The sequence below is a fragment of the Dioscorea cayenensis genome, chromosome 18 (genome assembly GCF_009730915.1).
Source record: "Dioscorea cayenensis subsp. rotundata cultivar TDr96_F1 chromosome 18, TDr96_F1_v2_PseudoChromosome.rev07_lg8_w22 25.fasta, whole genome shotgun sequence".
NCBI lineage: Eukaryota > Viridiplantae > Streptophyta > Magnoliopsida > Dioscoreales > Dioscoreaceae > Dioscorea > Dioscorea cayenensis.
In genome coordinates this window covers 3,835,101-3,855,185 of record NC_052488.1, presented here as the reverse complement: position 1 = coordinate 3,855,185, position 20,085 = coordinate 3,835,101, and the positions used below count along the sequence as shown (strand labels likewise).

Genomic DNA, 20,085 nt, shown 5'->3' with positions numbered 1-20,085 from the left:
TATTTGTGTTCTTTTGTGCATGCAGGGTTGTGAAACTAAGTATTAAGAAAAAAAGCCAAAAGTAGATCCTGAACACACTATTTGGTTGAATCTTGGAAGCAACAAACACAAAGACACAAGTGGGGCTCTAAGATACATAAATCTGTAACAACCTCCATGCATTCAACCAATTACAATGAGTTGGAGGGGCACGAAGGTAGTCACATTTGCATATCCCAACTTATGCAATGATAACAAGATCTTCACCAATGAACCCATTTATTGAAGAACCGACGTGATCTATAGCATAAACGTGTACCCGTTTATGTTGTTTCAATGAAAAGTGAATTCAAGAGTGTTTTTTTGGGGGGTACTGTAGCAGGTACTATAGTGAATCATTGTAGCAATTTACTGTAGCCGTTACTGTTTACAGCCGGCCAAAAATCAGAATTCCAGAGAATTCACATGGGCGTATGGAAATTCCACACGCCCACGTGGAAATTCCACAGGGGCGTGTAAAACATCCACAGGCTCGTGTGGATGCCCGATTCCAGCCTATTTAAAGCCATTTTTCAACTCGATTTCAGTATTCTTTTCTCCATCTTTTCCCTCAACTTTCAAGAGACGGCGGCTAAGGTTTTGAGAGGTATTGGCAAGGGTTTTGGGGAGGTTATACGGCTTTGACATCGCTCTCCACTTGGAAGAAGGTTATTGGGGGAGCTTTCGTCGGCACCGATTCGGTGAAGTGTGCCCTAGGACGGACAAGTGGACCTTTGGAGGAGACGAGGCCACTCCATAAGACCGTCGACATGACTACCGAGGGGGTTTTCCTATGGATTATTTGTTTTTACATTCGATTTCATTATTGATTGTAACTAGCTCCATGGAGTGCTAAACCCCCTAGTGGGTACTTGGATTTGTGAACCCTATGATGTATTTGTTTCATTAAACCTTTTGTTATGCTTTCCTTAATTGATGTTTTAATTGAGTTCCAATCTTGAATGTTTAATTGATTGAATGCTCCCTTAGAGTGACACTAGGGTTGAGAGTTCTCCTTGGTAAACCTTTTGAGTGAGTGATACACCACAAGAGTTAGACAAAGCTAGATTGGAGAGGGTTGAGAGGGTGAGTCGAGAGGTAGCAGAGCATCCCTTTTCACCTTTGATGTGATTTATCCTACCTCAATTTCCTTAAGTTCTTTGCGGTCATAGTAGAGTGAACAGGCTAAGGAATGACCTTCCGTTGGGGCTTAGTTGCAAAGGCAACGGAGTGAAGCGTTAAAGTAATTTTAGCACCTAGGTCTTAATTGTGACTAGGGACCTCTAACCTGGACAAAAGGGTTAGGTCTATCTATATCTAGGAAGAGGGTTTATCACTTGGAATCCCTAGAACTCTATGCAATTCTATACAAGTGTGAGGTGTTGAGATTGTTCAATTTTTCCACCGGGACATCGTATAGAGTTAGTCACGGTTGACCTTAAATTTGGGACCATGTATTGAAGGATTTCCATGACTCATTAATGCATTAACTATGAAGCATAATAGTTGGTTCTTCACTTAAAACAATTGTCCTAGGCGGAACAACATCTGAGTACCCCATTTATATTGATTACCTTATCTCTCATTTACTTGTGCTTCTCTTTCTTGTTTCTTTTATTCCTATTTACACTACATCTTTTCAACACAATCATTGTTCATTTTCACTTGGTTAAGTAGCAATTTGAGTATTCTTATTCCCTACTCCCTATGGATATGATACCCCACTCACCTGGGATTATTACTTCAATAAACTAGTGCACTTGCGGGGGTCCTTGTCACATGTACAAGTGAAGGAGGTAGAGAATGATCTTGAACAAGGGTCGGACAATTTTGAGGAAATTGACAGATTGAAGGAAAGAAGATTGCGGGCATCAATTGAGGAACCACCCGGGTTAGGGCTTAAAACTTTACCAACACATTTGGAATATGCCTTTCTAATGGAAGAATTCAAGCTCTCTGTGATTGTGGCTTCGAATCTCACTCCAGATCAGAAGGACAAGCTTGTGAGCATGTTAAAAAAACATAAATCTGTAATTGCTTGGAAAATCTTTTATATAAAAGGCATCAATCCCTCATTTTGCACTCATAAGATCCTAATGGAGGACAATTACAAGTCGGTGATTCAACCTCAGAGAAGATTGAACCCAAACATGAAGGAAGTTGTCAAGGTAAAGGTGGTAAAACTTCTAAATGGGGGAATCATTTATCCCATCTCAGACAGTGCGTGGGTGAGCCCAACTCAAGTAGTCCTGAAGAAGGAAGGAATGATGGTTGTGAGAAATGAAAAGAATGAACTAATTCCAACCAGGACACTTACGGGCTGGCGTGTCTGCATTGACTATAGAAGGCTACATGATGCAACTCGAAAGGACCATTTTCCATTACCGTTTATTGATCAGATGTTGGAGCGATTGGCAGGGCTCCAGTTTTATTGCTTCCTTGATGGTATGTTGAGATACTCTCAAATTCCTATAGCTCTAGAGGATCAAGAGAAGACGATATTCACTTGCCCTTATGGTACTTTTGCTTACAGAAGAATGCCTTTTGGGTTGTGTAACGCACCGGCAACATTCCAATGTTGCATAACTGCAATCTTCGACAATCTTCTCCAGGACATCATGGAGGTATTCATGGATGATTTCTCGGTGTTCAAAAATTCTTTTGACATTTGTTTAACGAATTTGGAGAGAGTGTTACTGAGATGTGAAGAGATAAATCTTGTTCTTAATTAGGAGAAGTGTCACTTTATTATCCACGAAGGCATTGTCCTTGGACATAAGATTTCCAAAGTGGGGATAGAGATGGATAAGGCAAAGATTAAAGTCATAGAAAAGCTTCCTCGAACTACAAATCTAAAAGGGTGATAAGTGCTTGTGCGATATGAATGCGAAGCGTTCATTCCTTATGTTGAGCATTACTTTTCTCAGGGTTTTACACTAATATGTGTGTTTTTATGTTACTTTCGTGCAAGTAGGGTTGTGAGGCCAAGTATGAAGGAAAGAAGCCAATGTGGAATACAATGCACCGATTTTGGAGGAAATCTTGCTAAGGTTCAAACGCGAAGACATAGGTCAATGTGAGATGCTAGAGTGTGTGCTAACCTCCTCGGATTCGAGTTTGGCACATCCATATGGAGGGGCACAAAGGCAGTCACACTCGAGCATTCCGACTTATGCACATAGAACAAGAGCTCCACCAACTTGCCTATCATTGAAGAAGCAAATGATCCACGACTTGAACGTGTGCCCGTTTGCGTTACTCCAATGAAAGTATGGATTCGGGAAGCTATTAAGGCCGGATACTGTAGCATAGCACGGTAACAAGTATTGTAGCAACACTGTTAACAGCCGGCCGAGAAAACAGAAGTTTAGAGAATCCACACGGGCGTGTGGAAATTAGCCACACCCGTGTGGAAATTCCGCACGGGGGCGTGAAGCATCCATGCTCGTGTAGTCGCCCGATTCCAGCCCTATTTAAAGCCGAATCAACCCCGATTTTAGTATTCTTTTCCCCATCTTTTTCCCAACTGGAGAGACGGCTTCGGCTAGGGTTTTGAGGGGTATTGGCCAAGGTTTTGGAGAGGTTCTATGGCTCCGACATCGGCATTCCTGAGGAAGAAGGTTGGTAGGGGAGCTTCCGTCGAGGCGTATCCTATACCGAACGAGGGAATCCTTGGACGATGAGTAGAGGACTTTCCACAAGACCATCGACACAACTATCGAGGGGGTTTCTTTATGGATTCATTGCTTTTATGTTCTATTTCTTTGATTGTACTTAGCTCCATGGAGAGCTAAACCCCTAGTGGGTACTTGGGTATTTGTGAACCTTAGGATGTATTTGTTTCTTTGAAACTCTTTATTATGCTTTCAATAAATTGATGTTGATTGTGAGTTCCAAGCTTGAATGCTCGTTTGTATAAACATTTCCCCTAGAGTAACACTAGGGTTGAGAGTTCTCGTTGGTAACCTTGTGTGTGAGTGACACAACATGAGCGTTAGACACAGCTAGGTTGGAGAGGGTTGAGAGGGTGAGTCAAGAGGTACAGGAGCGTCCCCTTTCCCCTCCGACGTGATAGATTCTACCTTCATTCCTCGAGTTCTTTGTAGCCATAATAGAATGAATGGTCTAAGGGATGAACTTCCGCTGGGGCTTAGTTGCGCTTGCAACGGAGTGAAGCGTTGAGGTGATCTTAGTATCTAGGGCTTAATCGTGGTTAGGGACCTTCCACCAGGACCAAAGGGTTAGGTCTATAATTAGGAAGAGATTTATCACTTGGAGTCCCTAGAGCTCATTGCAACTCTATACGAGTGCGAGGTTGAGAGGTTATCTAATCTCTCCTCCGGGACATGTATAGAGTTAGGCATAGTTGATCTTAGATTTGGGACTATGTAATTAAGGATTTCCACGACTCACCATTGCATTGATTAGAAAGCATAATAGAGGGTTCTTGCACTTGAAACAATTATCCTAGGTGGAGAATTATCTGAGTACCCCATCTTTATCGATTGCCTTACCCCTTTCTTTACTTTTGCTCTCTTACTTGTTGTTTTTGTTGTTAAGAATTGAATCATTGTCACACTTATCATCATTGATCTTTCACATAGCTAAGAATTGAATTAAGTATTTTTATTCCCTATTCCCTGTGGATTCGATACCCGCTCACCCGGGATTATTACTTCGACAAACCCGTGCACTTGCGGGATATACGCAAGGGGGTCTTGTCAAGTTTTTGGCGGCGTTGCCGGGGAATAGGCGTTTAGAGATATATTGCACTTTGTTTTCTTGGCTATTTCACCATACATTCTATTTCATATCTTCTTATTCTATCATCGTTCTGATTTCCTTTTCTTTGTTTTTGGTTGCATCTTGATAAGTGCTTGTATGATATGAATGCGAAGCATTCTTTCCCTATATTGAGCATTACTTTTCTCGGGTTTTTACATTAATATGTGTGTTTTTATGTTACTTTTATGCAGGTAGGGTTGTGAAACCAATTATGAAGGAAAGAAGCCAATGTAGATCACAATGCACCGATTTTGGAGGAAATCTTGGTAAGATTCAAACGCGAAGATATAAGTCGGGTGCGAGATGCTAGAGTGTGTGCCAACCTCCCGGTATTTGAGTTTGCACAACCATTTGGAGGGGCACAAGGGCAGTCACACTCAAGCATTCCGACTTATGCACATGGAACAAGATCTCCATCAACTTATCCGTCATTGAAGAAGCAAAGCGATCCACGGCATAAACGTGTGCCCGTTTATGTTACCTCAATGAAAAATGGATTCGGGAGTATTTTTGGCAGGTTACTGTACCATATACTGTAGCAGCACTACTCACAACCGGCCGAGAAACCAGAGAAACAGAGAATCCACACGGGAGTGTGGAAATTATCCACACCCGTGTGGAAATTCCGCACAGGCGCGTGGAGCATCCACACCCGTGTTGCCGCCCAATTCCAGCCCTATTTAAAGACGATTTAGCCCCGATTTTGGTATTCTTTTCTCCATCTTTCCCCAACTTGAGAGAGGGCTTCGGCTAGGGTTTTAAGCGGTATTGGCCAAGGTTTTGGAGAGGTTCTACGGCTCCGATATCTTCATTCCTTAGGAAGAAGGTTTGTAGGGGAGCTTCCATCGAGGCGTATCCTATATCGGACGAGGGAATCCTTGGACGACGAGTAGAGGACTTTCTACAAGACCATCAACACGACTATCGAGGGGGTTTCTTTATTGATTCATTGCTTTCACATTCTATTTCTTTGATTGTACTTAGCTCTATGGAGAGCTAATTCCCAAGTGGGTACTCGGGTATTGTGAACCATAGGATGTATTTGTTTCTTTGAACCTCTTTATTATGCTTTCGATAAATTGATGTTTATTGTGAGTTCCAACCTTGAATGCTTGATTGTATAAACATTTCCCCTAGAGTGACATTAGGGTTGAGAGTTCTTGTTGGTGACCTTGTGAGTGAGTGACACACCACGAGTGTTAGACAAAGCTAGGTTGGAGAGGGTTGAGAGGGTGAGTTGAGAGGTACAGGAGCGTCCCCTTTCCCCTCCGGCGTGATAGATTCTACCTCCGTTCCTCGAGTTCTTTGTGGCCATAATAGAGTGAATGGTCTAAGGGATGAACTTCCGCTAGGGCTTAGTTGCGCGTGCAACGGAGTGAAGCGTTGAGGTGATTTTAGTATCTAGGGTTCAATTGTGGTTAGGGACCTTCCACCTGGACCAAAGGGTTAGGTCTATAATTAGGAAGAGATTTATCACTTGGAATCCCTAGAGCTCACTGCAACTCTATGCGAGTGCGAGATGTTGAGATTGTTCGATTTCTCCTCCGGGACATGTATAGAGTTAGGCATAGTTGACCTTAGATTTGGTACTATGTAATTAAGGATTTCTACGACTCACCATTGTATTGATTAGGAACCATAATAGAGGGTTCTTGCACTTGAAACAATTATCCTAGGTGGAGCATTATCCGGGTACCCCATCTTTATCGATTGCCTTACTCCCTTCTTTACTTTTGCTCTCTTACTTGTTGCTTTTACTGTTGAGAATTGAATCATTGTCACACTTTTTATCATTGATCTTTTACATAGCTAAGAATCAAATTAAGTATTTTTATTCCCTACTCCCTGTGGATTCGATACCTGCTCACCCGGGATTATTACTTCGACAAACCTGTGCACTTACGGGATATACGTATGGGGACCTTGTCAAGTTTTTGGCGCCGTTGCCTGGGAGTAGGCGTTTAGAGATACTTTGCACTTTGTTTTCTTAGCTATTTACCCTTCATTCTATTTCACATCTCTTCTCTATCACCAATCTGATTTGTTTTAAAAAAAAAAATTTATTTCACACTTTCTTATTCTTCCATCATTCTCATTTGTTTTCTTTTGTCAAGTCTTACTTTTTCTTGCAAGGATTTTAAATGATGATTGACCCAGTTGTTGCTCTATATTTGCAGGTCGAAGCTATCAGTAAAAAAGTTGATGAAATTGTTACTTCACGACAACAAAACATTCCGTGTTACAACGCATATCATCCAACAGAGGTGGGCTACCCAAACGTATTATGGGATAATGGTGAACAACATTGGGAGGCACCTCAAGAGGAATGTCAAACGGGTGAGATACTCAGAGAGGATGCATTTCAGTTACAAAGAGTATTAGCTAACTTTATTAAAACATCCAATCTCTGCGTCCAAAATATGGAGACCACACGAAGATGTCATGAAGCCTCCTATAAAAACCTTGAGCATCAACTAGGAGGGATACTTGACACACTCTCTAGGGAACAACAAGTATTTGAGCAAGCAAGTCAAGTTCCTTATAGAGAAGATGTGGTAGTGAATGACAATGAAGAAGTGGGGCGGAACGAGTATGATGTTGTCGAGATTGAGAGGATACAAGAAGAACCGTTCATTCAATGAGAGTTGGTGAAGACATATTGCTTTCAAGTTGAAAGGGAAGAAGACGCAAATCCTAAGGTAATGGAGCAAGCATCTCTCTTTGGGATTAATCAACTCATAAATTGCAAGAAAGAGATTTTGGGTTTGGAAGAAGATGTGGGTAGGAGATTGAAACCATCCAATGATCCACCTATGCTAAGCTTGGACAATTCCCAACCCAAATTGTTTCCTTGGAGGCCAAAGGTAAGATGGTTGGACTCTCCAACAAATATTCCACCCCGGCAAGCAAATTTTTTATTTAAGGGAAGTAGCTATGCAATGTCCAGTCGGGAGGAACATACTCTTTTCAAGCCTCCATAAGGTAAAGAAGAGGTACGTCAAGCTTAGTGACGTAAAATAAGCGCTTCTTGGGAGGCAACCCAAGCAATTACTGTTTTCTTAGTTTTTAGTTTAGTGTTTGCATGAATAAGAGCTTGAGTGTTGGTGTTTTGATTCTAATAGGCTATTGCTATGCTTTTCTTGTGGATCGTTGGTGTTATCTTGTGCTTTCATGTGTTTTGGTGAAGTTTTGGTCGTTTGAGCTATTTCACATGTTTTTCACAGGCAAAACTTAAATATTAGGGCAGGCTCTAAGTGTGTAAACATGTTAAAAAATTTTCTGTAGAGCCTGTAGAATTTTGTAAGGCATCCAGAGAAAAACACACGGGCGTGTGGAAGATCCGCACGCCCGTGGATTTGCACTGCCAGCTCATCCAGAGAAGGCAGAGGGGCGTGCGGCTACCCCTGTAAATGACCATGCCACTATCACACGACCGTGGGTAATTTCTGCACGGGCATGTGAATTCCTGCAGAGTTGGGCGGTTTATCCCGAGAGCACACAGGGGCGTGGACTCACCCTTGTGGGCGACCTTGTGAACCACACACGGGCGTGGGTAATTTTCGCACGCCCGTGCAAATCTCTGCAGAGGATCTCTCCATCCCGAGAAGACACAGGGGCGTGCGTTTGCCCCTGTGAGTTGGGCATGTGAATGTCCACGCCCGTGTGGAATTTTCGCACGGGCGTGGGTCTTAGAGAATTTTCTCGGTTGCATGGAGAGTCCACAGGGGAGTGCGTTTGCCCCTGTGGGTCGGGCACACGGGCGTGGGTAATTTCCGCACGCCGGTGTGGATTTACAGATATGCTAGAACCGCAGGTTTTCTTTAAAATCTTTTCAGGTTTCTTCATATTTTCACCCTCATACATTTTGAGAACACATCCTTGCTCTCTCCTGACCTCTCACCGTCATTTTAGCGGGTTGTTAATTGAGTTTTCCGGCTGTTTTCTAGTCTTTCATTCTCATTTTGTCGGTAAGCTTCTCTTTCTCTTTTCTTTGCCAATCTTCATTTATTTTGCAGCACTAGCGTCATCTTCACCAGCAACAGAAATAGATGTACTAGCTATTGACACCGACACTTGAGCCGTCTTTACCTTCTTTGTTCTTATTTTTCGCATTTTATTTTCTGCATTTTATTTTGGATTGGTATACTCCGAAAGGATTTTCCTTCTGAGTTTATTTTCATTTTGTGGTCTCGAGTTGTATTCATTGCTCTATCTTTTGTATACTCAAGTTGTTTTTATTTTATTGAGCTTCACTGAACCCCCCCTCTTGTATGCATGCAGATGGTCTTGTCTTCTTGGGAATTGAGACTTTGTCATGGGCACGGCCAAGGTGCTTCGGCACTTGCCCGTGTGAGCTTCACAACCCGTCGGAACACTACTCCCATGGAATTAGCTTCATCAAACGCAACACTAGGAGTCAGGGGAGTATTGTTTTGATTGCTTCTCCCACATTTGCTTTTGAAGAATGTATATTTTGAGTGAGCTTGCATGTGTACATTGGGGACAATGTACAACTTAAGTGTGGGGGGGAGTTTCATAGTTTACACATCTTTTCTATTGTTCTTGATTGTTATATGCTCACATAACCAATGGCGGTTCACCTTAGTTGCAAGCATTGTATTCTTGAGTTCAGGAGAATTTCTAACATTGAATGTTTTCATGCTCTAGTTCTTGCTTGAATTTCTAGGAATTTTTACCCGATTTATACTTGTTACACTACTCACTCTTTAAACTCTATTGGAAACTCAAGTTTGATGTTAAAGGGACTAGTTATAGTTGTTTCTTGTGCAAATTCTGAAAAAAAAATGGAAAATACAAAGAAAAAGAAACAAAATAGTTTTATTGTGCTTGTTGGGTGAAAAGAGCTACCACCTATGAAGTATGAAGCTACTCTCATAAGTCAGATACTAGCTATGCCCTAATGAGAGAAAGAGCTATTTCATAGGATGAGTGAAACCTACCACTCCGGTAGAAAGAGCTACCACCTCGAAAGTGTGAAAGCCACCTTAGCGGCCGCTTTGGAAAGGGCTACCTTAGAGGATGTGTGAAGCTACTACCATCTTTGAAATTGTTGTCACTTTTGTAGATAAATAAGTCCCTTGTACTTAGAATTTTGAGGAGTATACCTTGGGTTGTTTTGAGTGAGTTCACACACGTACACGATTTCGGGTTTGTTGTCCTTTTTTATTCAAGTTTTTAGCTAGAGCTTTGATTTTTTTTTTTTAATGTTGAAATCTCCCTTACTTGTAGAATGCTCTCTTTGTATACTTTGGTGAACCTAAGGCCAAGCACTTTTAATATTTTCTTCATTGATGCACAGAATGTTTAATTTTTGCATGAGGACAAGCAAAAGCTTAAGTGTGGGGGAGTTTTATAAGTGCTTGTGTGATATGAATGTGAAGCATTCTTTCCCTATGTTGAGCATTACTTTTCTTGGGTTTTTACATTAATATGTGTGTTTTTATGTTACTTTTATGCAGGTTGGGTTGTGAAACCAATTATGAAGGAAAGAAGCCAATGTGGATCACAATGCACTGATTTTGGAGTAAATCTTACTAAGGTTCAAACGCGAAGATATAAGTCGGGTGCGAGATGCTAGAGTGTATGCCAACCTCCCCGTATTTGAGTTTGCACAACCATTTGGAGGGGCACAAGGGCAGTCACACGCAAGCATTCCGACTTATGTACATAGAACAAGATCTCCATCAACTTATCCGTCATTGAAGAAGCAAAGCGATCCACGGCATAAACGTGTGCCGTTTATACTGTAGCAAATCAATGTATGACATACTGTAGCAGCACTGCTCACAACCGGCCGAGAAACCAGAGAAACAGAGAATCCACGCGGGCGTGTGGAAATTATCCACGCCCGTGTGGAAATTCCGCACGGGCGTGTGGAGCATCCACGCCCGTTTAGTCGCCTGATTACAGCCCTATTTAAAGCCGATGTAGCCCCGATTTTGGTATTCTTTTCTCCATCTTTTCCCCAACTTGAGAGAGGGCTTCGGCTAGGATTTCGAGGTGTATTGGATAAGGTTTCGGAGAGGTTCTACGGCTCCGACATCGTCATTCCTTAGGAAGAAGGTTGGTAGGGGAGCTTCCGTCGAGGCGTATCCTATACCGGACGAGGGAATCCTTGGATGACGAGTAGAGGACTTTCCACAAGACCATCGACACGACTATCGAGAGGGTTTCTTTATGGATTCATTGCTTTTACATTTTATTTCTTTGATTGTACTTTGCTCCATGTAGAGCTAAACCCCTAGTGGGTACTCAGGTATTGTGAACCCTAGGATGTATTTGTTTCTTTGAACCTCTTTATTATGCTTTCAATAAATTGATGTTTATTGTGAGTTCCAACCTTGAATGCTTGATTGTATGAATATTTCCCCAAGAGTGACACTAGGATTGAGAGTTCTTGTTGGTAACCTTGTGAGTGAGTGACACACCACGAGCGTTAGACAAAGCTAGGTTGGAGAGGGTTGAGAGGGTGAGTCGAGAGGTATAGGAGCGCCCCCTTTCCCCTCCGGTGTGATAGATTCTACCTCCGTTCCTCGAGTTCTTTGCGGCCATAATACAGTGAATGGTATAAGGGATAAACTTTCACTGGGGCTTAGTTGCGCTTGCAACGGAGTGAAGCGTTGAGGTGATCTTAGTATCTAGGGCTCAATTGTGGTTATGGACCTTCCACCTGGACCAAAGGGTTAGGTCTAAAATTAGGAAGAGATTTATCACTTGGAATCCCTAGAACTCATTGCAACTCTATGCGAGTGCGAGGTGTTGAGATTGTTCGATTTCTCCTTCGGGACATGTATAGAGTTAGGCATAGTTGACCTTAGATTTAGGACTATGTAATTAAGGATTTCCATGACTCACTATTGCATTGATTAGGAAGCATAATAGAGGGTTCTTGCACTTGAAACAATTATCCTAGGTGGAGCATTATCCGGGTACCCCATCTTTATCGATTGCCTTACCCCCTTCTTTACTTTTGCTCTCTTACTTGTTGATTTTACTGTTGATAATAGAATCATTGTCACACTCATTATCATTGATCTTTTACATAGCTAAGAATCGAATTAAGTATTTTTATTCCCTACTCCCTATGGATTCGATACCCACTCACCCAGGATTATTACTTCGACAAACCCTTACACTTGGGGGATATACGCAAGGGGACCTTGTCAAAGCTTCAGGTTATGACCCGAGTGAATCCCTCAATATTGATTGAAAGGGATCCCAAGCTTGAACGTACACTTAGAAGAAAAAGGAAAGAGCATGTACAAGAACAGTCTAATCCAGTTGATTTGGAAGCAGAAGAATCTGAAAACATGGCAGAACAGAATGAGCAACAGCGAACATTATCCGATTATGCCAGAACTTCAGTGTTGGGGACATAATCGAGCATTGTGCGTCCCCCGATTACAGCTCAGAACTTTGAGTTGAAGCCAGCATTCATCCACATGTTGCAGCAGTCCACACAATTCAATGGTTTGGTCGATGAGGATCCAAACAGTCACATAGAGAGCTTTCTCGAAGTGTGTGATATGCTGAAGATAAATGGGGTGACGGATGATGCCATCAAATTGAGAGCCTTCCCATTTTCCCTAAAGGGGAGAGCGAAGCAGTGGCTACACTCATTACCAAGAGCGTCAATTACCACGTGGGAGGAGATGGTGGAAGCTTTCTAGCTCGTTATTTCCCTCCCAAAAAATCAGCAAAGCTTAGGAACGAGATCTTATCCTTTATTCAGTTGGAATTGGAGTCTCTATTCGAGACATGGGAAAGGTTCAAGGAGCTCCTGAGGAAGTGCCCGCAACACAGATTCCCGGAGTGGATGATTGTTCAAAAGTTTTACAATGGTTTGAACCTGAGTATAAGGCAACTCTTGGATGCAGTAGCAGGAGGTACCTTAGGTAGCAAGACCCCCGACGAGGCCTGATAGTTGATTGAAGAAATGGGGTTAAACAGCTACTAATGGAATGCTAGGGAGAAGAAAAAGGTGGCCGGCCTCCATGAAATAGATGCGGTAACTTCATTGGCGGCTCAAGTGGAGAATTTGAGTAAGAAGTTAGATCTTCTAACTTCAAATAGAGTGGCGGCCGTGACTAATTGCACTGGTTGTGGTGGAGGACATGCTCCCTCCGATTGCCCAATTTCTATTAGTGATGTTTCTTCAGTGGAGAATGTTAATTTTGTAGGTAATGGCATGAGACCTCAAGGAAACCCATATAGCAATACCTACAATGCGGGTTGGAAGAATCATCCCAATTTTTCATGGAGTAATCGGGGTCCACAAATGGCCATGGGGCCATCGGGTTTCCAACAACAACAACAAGCCCCTCAGGTGGAAAACAGAGTCTCAGGTTTGGAAACCCGAATGACTGACCTAGAGAAACACTTGGCTAGATTTGTGCAATCTGCAAATACTAGGTTTGAATCAGTTGAGGCTACACTTCGCAACCACACCGCCTCTTTGCATAACCTTGAAAATCAGGTGGGGCAAATTGCGAAGTCTCTCTCTGAAAAGCCACATGGAAACTTGCCGAGCAATACAGAGACCCACCCTAGACAGCATGTGAAGGCGATCACTTTTAGAAGTGGTCGTGAGGTTGAAGTTAGGCTTTTGAGTGAGAAGTCAAAAGAACACACACCCGAGGTTATAGAGGTAGAAGAGGGAACAAGCAAAGAGAAAGAGGTGGTACCCCCACCTTTCAAGCCAAGAATCCCTTATCCCTCTAGATTGAAAAATGTCCAAGGGGATGAACAGTACAAGAAGTTCGTGAGTTTGTTCAAGCAACTCCACATTAATATTCCTTTTGATGAGGCATTGGCCCAAATGCCTAAGTATGCGAAGTTCTTGAAAGACTTGTTGACTAACAAGATGAAGTTGGAGGAAAGTGCTTCAGTGATTCTAGATGCTTTATGCTCGGTAGTGTTGCAAAAAAATATGCAGAACAAGAAGAAAGACCCGGGAAGCTTCATCATTCCGTGTATTATTGGCAATCTAGGTGAAGAAATGACATTGGCAGACTCAGGGGCGAGTATCAACGTCATGCCATACACCTTCTTTCAAAAGTTAGGCTTGGGCGAGCCTAGGCCTACTCGGATGACTTTGCAACTAGCGGACCGAACAATGCGACATCCGAGAGGCATCATTGAAGACGTGCTTGTCAAGGTGGACAAGTACATTTTTCCGGTTGACTTTGTAGTTCTAGATGTTGATGAGGATGAAGATGTACCCTTGATATTTGGGAGACCGTTCTTGCGGACTTCCAAAGCATTGATTGATATGGACAGCGGAGAGCTCACATTGAGAGTTGGAGATGACAAGCTCACATACTGCCTTTTTGAGGCCATGCTGCATTCTCTCGATTTCGATGATACTTTATATTTTCTAGACACTACTGATGAGATTGTTGATGAATACATGCAGGAAATGTTCAATCCGGATCCGTATGAAGGTTTGTTGGACCAAGAGGAGGGTAATGAAGAAGTAATGATGCTTGGATCGACGGAAGAAGTACCATCTACCCCAGGGATCTTGAAGAAAGTGCTCCGGAAAATGAAGAGGGCTAGGAGACGCCACCAGAAACACTCCAAGGCTGTTAGAGACGTACGTGAACCGAAGAAGTTGGACGTATCATTGTTAGGTGGTCTGAAGCCCGATAATACACCCTCTTCTCTCAAGAGACTTTGCACATCATGCTTTCAAGCCATGGGTAAGAGGGCAACTTTCATTCATGAACCCCCATGAGGTAAGACAAGGTACGTCAAAGTTAGTGAAGTAAAACAAGCGCTTCTTGGGAGGCAACCCAAGTGTTTACTATTTTCTTATTTTTAGTGAGGTTGTTTGCATGAATAAATTGTTAAGTGTTGGTGTCTTAATTTCTTAGATGCTTGTGCTGAGATTTCCTTGTGAACTTTGAATTTTAATCGTGTGTTTTCATGTGGAATTGGCGAAATTTGGTCATTTGAGCTCTATTTCATGTTTTTCACTGGTAAAATTTACATAATAGAGCAGGCTCTGAGTGTGTAAACATGTTCAAAAATTTTCTACAAAGCCTGCAGAATTTTCTAAGGCATCCAGTGAAGACACACGGCCGTGTGAAATTTCCGCATGCCCATGGATTTGTATTACAAGCTCATCCAGAGAAGGCACAGGGGCGTGCGGCGGCCCCTGTGAACAACCATGCGATTGCCACACGCCCGTGTGTAATTTTCGCACGGGCGTGTGAATTCCTGCAGAGTTGGACTGATTATCCCCGAGCAGACAGGGGCATGGACTTGCCCCTGTGGTCAACCTTGTGAACCACGCAAGGGCGTGGGTATTTTCCGCATGCCCGTGCGAAACTCTGCAGAGGAGTTCTCTCCATCCTGAGAAAACAAAGGGGCGTGTGGCGGCTCCTGTGGGTCGGATGTCCAGAGAAGCCACAGAGCAGTCAGAGTCGAAGGAGTGTTTTCCCGAGAGCGCACAGGGGCGTGCGTGCACCCCTGTGGCTTTCTTGTAATGAAGCGCACAGGCGTGGGTAATTATCGCACGCCCGTGTGGATGCACAGAACATCAAGTGTCGCGAGTTCTTTTTAAAGAAAATTAGTTTCTCACCCTCTTCACTTCCTCTATTCGTTTGGAAATATTCTCACATCAGTTTCCGACTCCATAGCGCCAATTTGGTAGGATTTTTCCGCGGTTTTCCGGGCAGTCCCTCATTTTCTCATTCCATCTAGTCGGTAAGCCCTATCTATCATCTTCTTTGCCAATTCATGGTTTCCATCGATTAATCTGGTTAATAATGCTTCGTTTCTTCAATTGGAAAGATGATTTATATTTAGAATGAAGTTAGAAGTATTTTTACGTTGTAATTTTGGATTTTTGAAAAGTGGCCGTGCGGTTTTCACGCCATGTGGTTCCACACGGGCGTGCGGAAATTCCACACGACCGTGTGGATTTCTGCAGCATTATTTTATCAACTTGTTTGATCAATTTCGTTTCAAGTTTTGTAGATTATGGCTCCTCGATCGAAGAAGCAAGCTGATAAGAGGCCGCGTGACTCATCCCCTGAGCGCTTGTCGAGACTCCGGTTCGGACAGACTCGATTCCTGGACACGACTATACTACGAGATTTACAGCAGGGAAATGAATTCGCTGAAGAGGTAGAGGATCTCGTTTCAGCAGTTATTGATGATTAGAGAGCCAGCCATCCGAGAGTTTGCACTAGAGGTATTATCATCATTCGAATTTGACAGATCTTACACAAGATTTGACAGTTTGGACACCATTCAGTTCAGAGTATTTGGACACCACCATACCTTGAGCGTCACTCAGTTTTCAGTATGACTTGGCTTGTATGAGGAGGCATTCACAGATGCAGAGGAGTACGCTCAGTTACCGACTGATTATATTGTAGCAGCACTGTTCACAGCTGGCCGAGAAAACAGAAGTTCAGAGAATCCACACGGCCGTGTGGAAATTAGCCACGCTCGTGTGGAAATTCCGGACGAGTGCCTAAAGCATCCACGCCCTTGTAGTCACCCGATTCCAGCCCTATTTAAAGCCGAATCATCCCCGATTTTAGTATTCTTTTCTCCATCTTTTCCCCAACTTGAGAAAGGGCTTCGGCTAGGGTTTAGAGGGGTATTGGCCAAGGTTTTGGAGAGGTTCTATGGCTCCAACATCGTCATTCATGAGGAAGAAGGTCGGTAGGGGAGCTTCCATAGAGACGTATCCTATACCGGATGAGGGAATCCTTGGACGACGAGTAGAGGACTTTCCACAAGACCATCGACATGACTATCGAGGGGGTTTCTTTATGGATTCATTGCTATTATGTTCTATTTCTTTGATTGTACTTAGCTCCATGGAGAGCTAAACCCCTAGTGGGTACTTGTGTATTTGTGAACCTTAGGATGTATTTGTTTCTTTGAAACTCTTTATTATGCTTTCAATAAATTGATGTTGATTGTGAGTTCCATCCTTGAATGCTTATTTGTATGAACATTTCCCCTAGAGTGACACTGGGGCTGAGAGTTCTCGTTGGTAACCTTGTGAGTGAGTGACACACCACGAGCGTTAGACACAGCTAGGTTGGAGAGGGTTGAGAGGGTGAGTCGAGAGGTACAGGAACGTCCCCTTTCCCCTCCGACGTGATAGATTCTACCTCCGTTACTCTAGTTGTTTGTGGCCATAACAGAGTGAATGGTCTAAGGTATAAACTTTCGCTGAGGCTTAGTTGCGCTTGCAACGGAGTGAAGCGTTGACGTGATCTTAGTATCTAGGGCTTAATCGTGGTTAGGGACCTTCCACCTGGACCAAAGGGTTAGGTCTATAATGAGGAAGAGATTTATCACTTGGAATCCCTAGATCTCATTACAACTCTATACGAGTGCGAGGTTGAGAGGTTGTCTCATCACATAGCTAAGAATCTAATTAAGTATTTTTATTCCCTATTCCCTGTGGATTCGATACCCGCTCACCTGGGATTATTACTTCGACAAACCCGTGCACATGCGAGATATACGCAAGGGGATCTTGTCAAAGGGGTTTGAAGTTTCTTGGGGCAAGGGGGTTTTTTACAGAAGGTTCATTAAGGACTTTTCGAAGATCACCTAACCATTGACTAAACTCCTTGAAAAGGATGCCCCTTTGAGTTTGGAAGTGACTATCTGATAGCTTTCAACTTGTTGAAGGAGAAATTAATGCAAGCACCAATTTTGACCATACCAGATTTAAACGAGCCCTTTGAGCTCATGTGCGACGCAAGTGATTATGCTGTTGGAGCGGTTTTATGTCAGAGGAAAGACAGGCAATTCCGACCGATCTACTATGCTAGAAAGACTCTCACAAGTACTCAAGAGAACTATACAACCATCAAAAAAGAGTTGTTAGCAGTGGTGTTTGCTTTCGACAAGTTCATACCATACCTTATCTTGTCTAGGATCACTGTATTTACCGATCACTCGGCACTCCGCTACCTTATGAACAAGGCTGATGCGATATCGAGGTTAATTCATTGGATCCTATTGTTGCAAGAGTTCAATATGGAGATAAAAGACAAGAGAGGAGTCAAAAATATGGTTGCAAACCATTTATCTCGATTAGAGATGTGTGAAGGTTAGGAGCCAGCTAGGAAAGAGATTAATGATTACTTTCCCGAAGAACACTTGTATACAGTCCAGAGTTCAGAATCAGAGGGTACTCCATGGTTTGTAGATTTTGCAAACTACTTGTCAGGGAAAGTACTTAAGCAGGACCTCTCATTCCAGCAAAAGAAGAAGTTCTTCAGTGATTTGAGGAACTACTTTTGGGAAGATACGTACTTGTTTCACATTTGTGTAGATCACGTAGTTCACAGATGTGTATCAAGGGAAGAGGGATGGAATATCCTCACACATTGTCACTTCGGGCCAATTGGGGGGCATTATGTTTCAAGTAGAATGGCTGAAAAGGCTTTGCCTTCCAGATTTTATTGGCTGACTTTATTCCAGGATACACATCAGTTTGTTGTTCGATGCCATAGTTGTCATAGGGCAGGAAATCTATCGTGGTGAGATGAAATGCCTCATAATCCAATTCAATTTTGTGAGTTATTTGATGTTTGGGGAATTGACTTTATGGGCCCGTTTCCAAAGTCTAACGGTAATCAATACATTCTGGTTGCGGATGACTATGTCTCTAAATGGGTGGAGGCTCAAGCTTTACCTACTAATGATGCTAGAATCGTGGTCAAATTTCTGAAGAGGTTGTTCACTTGATTTGGGACCCCACAAATTATCATTAGTAATAGAGGGACTTATTATTGTAACACTCAACTTGAGAAAGTGTTGAAGCACTACGGAGTGCATCATCACCTTGCTACCCCTTACCACCCGCGGACGAGTGGTCAGGTGGAAGTCACAAATAGAGGGCTTAAAATAATTTTAACAAAATCCATAGAACAAGAAATGCGGGATTGGTCGGAACGCTTAGATGACATACTTCGGGCTCGCAGAACGGCGTATAAAACTCCAATAGGGATCATCCCCTATAACTTGGTATATGGTAAATCATGTCACTTGCCCATGGAGTTAGACCATAAAGCCTTTTGGACTATCAAGGCCATGGATTTTGACTTGAGCAAGGTGGGGGAACAAAGAATGCTTCATCTCAATGAGTTGGATGAATGGAGAATGAAGGCATATGAGAATGCAAGGATTTACAAGGAGAGAATTCGAAAGTGGCATGATAAGCATATCACCCGAAGAAGTTCAAGGTCGGCGATCAAGTGTTATTGTTCAACTCTCGCCTGAGGCTATTTCCGGGAAAGCTTAAGTCCAGACGGTTTGGGCCATATACTGTAACTGAGGTGTCACCCCATGGCACTATTGAAATTTCTAATCCGGAGAAAGGTACATTCAAGGTGAACGGACATCAGCTGAAACCTTATTTTAATGGGGAGGTAAGTAAAGATGACAAGGAAGTATTCTTTCTCTGAGAACCTCGTGAGGTAAGAAGAGGTACATCAAGCTTAGGAACGTTAAACAAGCACTTCTTTGGACGCAACCCAAGCATTCTTTACTGTTTTTATAGTTTTTAGTTTAGTACTTGCATGAATAAGGCTTTGAGTGTTGGTGTCTTGATTTTTAGATACAAATTGTTGTTCTTTTCTTATGGCTCATTGGTGTTATCATGTGATTAATTGTGTGTGGCGAATTTTCTTGGTCGTTTGAGCATGTTTCTCATGATTCTCTGGATAATGTTGCATTGAAGAGGCAGGCTCTGAGTATGTATCGATGTTCAGAAATTTTTAGCAGAGCTTACAGAGGATCCTGCAAGGTGAAAAGGAGAGTAGCTCTATTTGCTTCTAGGTTCTTTAATATTTCAATGCATTTAAAATGGTGATTAGGGGAACCCTTGAATTTCAAACCACAAGATATATTATAATTAAGATTTTGAGCATCAGACCAAGAATTAAGGCTGGAATAATTTAAAATGGGTTTACCTTCTCTAAGATCTTCTGGAATCTTCTTCTTAGTAGACATAGGTGGATGAGGAAGAAATCCTGCTTCTTCATTCCATCGGGTAGAAGGTTTCTTGGTTGTCACTCCTTCTAATTTTAGCAGATGTAGGAACTATTACAGGGTTGTAAGTGTGTTGTGCTTCTTGTAACTGTCTGGTCTTCTATCCACCTGGTTGATCGCCCGTAAGTGTACAAGATCGCCAAGTAATACCCTGTGAGTGACACAGGGGTCGTAGTATTCCACGGGGCCAAGGAAGTATTATTACTCACTCTTCATCTATTATCT

At 42.7% G+C, this 20,085-nt stretch overlaps 1 non-coding gene across 1 annotated transcript; it reads right to left on the bottom strand.

Moving 5' to 3' along the window:
- Positions 1-12,523: 12,523 nt before the first annotated feature.
- LOC120283111 lies at positions 12,524-12,630 on the bottom strand. Its single transcript, XR_005543112.1, has one exon. It is a non-coding gene; the product is annotated as a small nucleolar RNA R71 (small nucleolar RNA).
- Positions 12,631-20,085: the final 7,455 nt, after the last annotated feature.